Below are 6254 nucleotides of genomic sequence, written 5' to 3' on the forward strand. Positions count from 1 at the left end.
CAATATACAGGTCTGTGCATTCCTCACTGCATTGGACCGCATACACTAGATTGCTTTTCTTGTGTTTGGGTGTGCGGTCTTTGGGGTGTACCAGCATCTGTCTTAGTGTGTTCTTGGGTTTAAAAAACACAGGGATGTTATGTTTGTTAAAAATCCTCCTGAGTTTCTCTGATACTCCAGACACGTATGGAATCACAATGTTGTTGCGTTTGACCTTCTTTTCCTCCTCCCCTGTAGTTTTGTTCTTCTTGGATCTTGTGGCTGTTTTCACAAAGGTCCATTTAGGGTATCCACAGGCTGTAAGTGCCCCCTTCAGGTGGTTCTGTTCCTTCTCTCTGGCTTGGGCGCTTGTTGGTATGTTTTCCGCTCTGTGGTGCAGTGTTCTCATGACCCCTAGCTTGTGCTCCAGTGGGTGGTGGGAATCGAAGAGTAGGTATTGGTCTGTGTGTGTGGGTTTTCTGTAAACACCAATTTGCAGGCTCCTGGCAAACGACCCCACTGAGGTTAAATAGCTTATTTTCCCTACCAGTCAGTCAGAACTGAAGAAGTCCTATGGATGAGGGATGAAACGTCTTCTAGTATCTTCAACCAAGTCCAGTTGCCCTTGACTTTAACCTTCTTTGGATAACTATGACCTGGATGACCGAGAATCTTCACAGACAGCAGACAAGTTTGAACTAGGACAGGTAAAAACAAAAAATATTTTACTCACATTGCTGTTCTGATGACTTTTCCTTCCAAGAAGCAAATAGTACAACTAAAAGCACAAACAAAAATGTGTCATGGCTACAGAAACAGTTTTCATAAAACATCTGAACCACTTTGTTACAGAATGCCCTAGACAGCATTTTGATTATCAGAAACTGTATTTTTACAGACTATTGCTAGGGTTTACTACTGTAGCTAATGTACTGTTCATTTAACAGCAGTATAAAAAGTTGTGATAAATGCACAATATAGTATTTTAGTATATATGCAGTACCTACTTACTTTAAGTCACACAAGTTGATTAGCATTAAAACATCAGTCCTAAGTCAAGTTACCTTAAATTATTTTTATTTCTGATGCACGGGGTGTGATGATGTGTCAGAAAGTGATGTTTTGCTGCTCTCTGCTGGATATTTCACTCAACTGCGATTTCAAAGTGTTTGCACTGAGGTGCCTCTCAAATAGCATTCACGTTTGAAGCTGTTTTGTTTTACAACCTTTACAAACCAGGGAAAGAGTCACAAAGGCACACAAGTTCAGTTATAATGTCAAGAATAATGTGTGAATGCAACAGATGATATTATTAACAGAGGAGTGGTAATTTTACTTTTGAGCCTACATGATGTGTATTAGCAATATATGGCTTAGCTGACCATTTTATGCTTGGCAGAGTAGCGACTGCAATATTATTTTCTGCTCCTACACACAATACCTATTCAAAGATTGGGAAAAAAAGACAGTCCCTGGCTAAGTAATCACTTAGACATTGATCAGACATTTATCAATATATGACAATGTGTTAATTTTATGTGACCCAGTGTATTTGTCAATAGCTACAGACAAAGGTAACCTCACTGCTGTTAGCTTACTGCTTTGCCTCACATGACAGTATTTCTCTTCTGTCCTTCAAACAACTTTTTAAAATCCATTTTCAGTTCTCATAGCAGGAAAAGCACAGGTGTAAATAACATCATTAATTATGGCTGTGTGTTTAGAAAACATGCCATTGAGCCAACATTCACAGCAGGAAGGCCGTGGAGCTAAGTAGAATAAATGAAGTGAAGCCATTATAAGTGCTATCAATTATCTACACCTGTGGGTTTCCTGCCATGACATGACAAAAGGCCAACTATACAATTTATTGAAGGAGGTGTAAAGTTCTGGATGACCCAATAAAATCTGTGACATTTCACTTAATGTTATATAGCCACAGCAACACAATAAATTTAAATAATTCATATGTATTAATTAATATATAATTAATACATAATTGTCATGTGTCTGACTCACATGAAATTGCACAAATTTGTAACGTGAACACATTATAGCAATATCTCAGTGTGAAAGTGTGTCCATATAAATTGCCACATTTTGTTTTGTGTCCTTGTAATATGTGTAATGTTTGTTTATGTCCACACTTGAATTGAACAGTGCATCTCATTTGCTTTTAGACTACAGTCTCCCGTGTCTGCAATACGTTTTTATGAAACTCAATGGCAGTGCCAGAAACCTTGTATAATGCCACTTGGCAGTAGCCACACAAACCACAATGGTGAAGATTTGTACTAAATACCAGGGTATATCTGGGGGAGTGTGATAGTGTTTTGACTGTAAGGAAGATTTAATTGTAACAAAAAATATATTTCTTGGTTAACTAATCCTAACTGATGTCTAAGGTGTCTATACATTTTGGCTTCGTGAGACAGTTGAACAAATTCACAAATATTATGTGACCTGTACCAAATCTTTGAAATAACAGAACATGATTACATCAGCCTTTATATGGCTTAGTGTTCCCATTTAAGATTTGAATGCTTAGACTGGACATGCAGAAATAGCTCATCTTTCTTATTGTTGAGAGGCAATTTTGTCCCCTGAAACCACTTCTGACATCGAGCAGTTGCATCTTTATACACAGAGTGAGAGAGAGGTCCTTCTGTGTTTTGAGCAATGTGGTAGTTTGCTAATGACTTCCCAGCTGTCATCTGGAAGAAACTGGTGCCAAAATGGGCAGGATGATGAAGAAAGCTCAGGCTATTACACTGGCACTGCCACGGCAGCTTCCCTTGGCAGTCATGAATACCTAGACAATGGCTGGCCTAGGTTAATGTGCACCCCTATTAGTGACAGTTACCCAACACCTTTGGAAGGACACAACAGGACCATGCCAAGCAGAACCAGGGTTCCAGCGTGGCTCCATTGTCCCATTATTCTTTTCTGCTAAAGGCGCGTCTTCTGTCTGCTCCACGGAGCTGCTCATGCACAGTAGAGTCACTGCTGTGCTCTATTCAGGCCGCTGCTATGGATAGGACGAAGGGTTATTGGTGAGAGATAATGAAAGTATTTCTAATGGCAAGAGATGATACAGAGCATGAAAAAACTTGTTTTGTGTTCAGTGAGTATGAACATGGTTTGAAAATTGATTTCAGAATAATAGGCCTTTTTGACATGTCACAGTAGGAAATTAACAGGTTTAAACAATGACATTAATGTTGGCTGAATTCCACTTAGCTGCTTCAGTTTTAGGGTACTGGTTGTGCATACTGCCTCACTGTTATAGTTTACCGGGACACTCAATTATTGTTAGTGTCATTCATTTTATTAGTAAGACTAGTGCTTTTCTATCAGTTTTCAATGTTTTCAATGTGAAAATGGTAGAGAGTGGATGGGGAAAGAGAGAGAGAGAGAGAGAGAGAGAGAGAATGGGTTGAAGAGGGAATAGCTGATGGAAGTGACTGTGAGATGAAAAGAGAGGAGAAGTTGCCTCTGGGTTTCACAGTCAGCGGCTGGGCAGACCGGGCTGCACAGTTGGATGGAGCTGGAAAACCTATTGTCTCAAAGACAGCTTGAGCAATGAACCATGAGAATGACCCTTGCAAACCACCCTGGTACACAATGACACAATGGAAGCGTGTCATGTGGCATGACTGAGGCTGAGGGGAGACTGGGGTTTTGAAAAGGGAAAAGAAAACTAAACTTTATACTCTTAAGTTCAAGTCACCATATCACTGTCTCTAAAGGCCTTCACATGTCCAGAAAGATAGATTCTTAAAAGTTATATTATATATACACTTCTCTTTATAAAAATAAATAGCACTCTTTAACATGCCTGTGAAGATTCTCAGTCATTCAGTTTATAGTTATCCAAGGTGGGTTAAAATCAAGGGCAACTTGACTTGGTTGAAGTTACTAGAAGTCATTTTGCCTCTCATCCAAGCGGCTTCTTCAGTTCTGACTGTATGTGGCGGACTGGTAGGAAATCCCAGCTATTTAACCTCTGTGGGGTCGTTATCAAGGTGATGGATATGGCTTGGTTAATTGGTGCTCCTGGCTCTTGTAACAACAGTCGGTCAAATGTGAGTGTTTGTTTAATATCCTGGGAAGGGATGAAAGGACAGCATTGTATGTTTTGTATTGTACAGACAATACTGTCTTTCATCCCTTCCCAGGAGATTGAACAAACATTCACACTCACAGGGGTCATTCAGACTCGGCCTCCAACGACCATAACGACTGTCATTACAACAGCCAGGAGCACTAACAAACCAAGTGGTATCCATCACCTTGATAACGACCCCCCAGAGGTTGAATAGCTGGGATTCCCGGTCAGTCAGTCAGAACTGAAGAATCCTCTTGGATGAGAGGACCAAACATCTTTGAGTATCTTAAACCAAGTCCAGCTGCCTTTGTTTTTGACCCTCTTTGGGAACACTTTAATATGCAAAATTCAAAATCCTTTGCTATGACAACCTCACATACAGTATAAGCAAATGCCTTAATGATGAAACACACCTCAATCACTAGTACCGCCGATTCAAATGAACAACTTTGGACAAGACATTATGCAAACTAGCAGGATGGTACAGCATGGATGCAGAAATGTAACCTCTCCACTTTTATTGCTGAAGCATCATAATTTGCAAATAAACTCCTGCACACAATCTAACATGCAAATACTACATTTATTTGCTAGACCTTCATCAGGCAAATGGTTTGTGACAATGAGAAGCCATCTTAAATATGGAGTGGCTGTAAGTCTGCAACCAATCTCATTCAGCACAAGCAATAGCAAGACTGATTTCAGTTCAAAAATCAGTTTACTGACAGTCTCCTATAACATGCATGGAGCAGCTAGAACAGTGAAACAAACTGTATAATACTAAAATGCTAACATAAATTGGTAGATTACTATAATTGAATGCTTAAAGCCCCAAAGGCTAAACTACATTCTTAAAAAGATAGATTTCCAAGTATTGCAGGTTACATTTGTAGATCATGAACCTGTAGAGATACATTTACATTACTTACACTACTTACTTATGTATTATAAATACAAGGTGTAAATATAATAGACATCAAGGCCTCAGACATTTCATGGAATTTCAAGGAAGGAATCTACATCAGAGCATGGACTCATGAACTAATTTCTGACATCAAAGGGCTTTTAATAGAAATGAAATGATCAAAAAACTTCTTGCATTTTAGTGTTAATTGCACTTGTACATTCCAACGTTGTGCATCCTTTAAAGTATCTCTAATATGACAGTATGGTTATTGATGAAGCTTGTATGAACATAGAGGACATACATCACTTTAAAAAGCATGAAGGGCAGTAACATGATGTTGTTTGCAAAGGCTGCATCTTTAAAACAGAAGCACCTGCCACCATGTAGCAGGGAGAGTAATACATCTAGGTCGGCTTTTGACAGACTTAGTTGTGATAACAGATGGCAGGTTGAGTTCTCATGAATAACAAGGAGCACAGTAGACCCTGGCTTGTTTCTCTTAGAATCATATTAAAATGAAATTACTCAGAGCAGTTTGGCATGAAAGAAGAATTTGCTTAGAGGAGAGAAAACGCACAGGCGGGATAGCTGTCTGTGTTTAATACTCATCCTGCTTCTCTTTCTCTTTTACTTAATTACATGTTCTATGGCATCCCATTCTTAATAGAGATTTACTTTCACCAGGGCATTAAATTTAGGGACACACTTCCGGAACAACTTTAATTGGACATCTCTGCAAACATGATACTGTTTGCTATTAGTTTTTTGTTTAGCTCTTTCGTTTACCTTTTTTTCTTCCCCCCTAAGTATTAATTTGTTTGTTTTAATGGATTGCCTGATGGATAATAGGTGTACAGTATCACTGAACTGGGATTTAGTACTCATTTTGTTCAGTTAATGAGATAATAATATCTTTTTTTCTCTCCACAACAGTTCTCCCCACACATTTAGCACTGACTATCTAAATGTGAAAATGGGAGAGAATGGCTCAGCGATACCAGTAGTAATCACTCATTTCTATTAAGTGTTCTTAATTTATATCCCTGTCCCTGTCTCAAGAAGATAAGACAAGAAGATCCCATAAAACAAGACAGGTTTAGTTTCCAGAACTTCAGCCCAGTTTGGGTGTGAGGCTATGGACGTGAGACGGAGTATATTGCGGAACATACATAGTTTGTCAGTTGTGGAGATTCAGAGCGTTGAAGAGCACATAGGTCCTGCACACCCTTGCTGGGGGGGGGGGGGGGGGGGGGGGGGGTG

The sequence above is a fragment of the Micropterus dolomieu genome, linkage group LG15, assembly GCF_021292245.1.
Source record: "Micropterus dolomieu isolate WLL.071019.BEF.003 ecotype Adirondacks linkage group LG15, ASM2129224v1, whole genome shotgun sequence".
Taxonomy (NCBI): Eukaryota; Metazoa; Chordata; class Actinopteri; order Centrarchiformes; family Centrarchidae; genus Micropterus; species Micropterus dolomieu.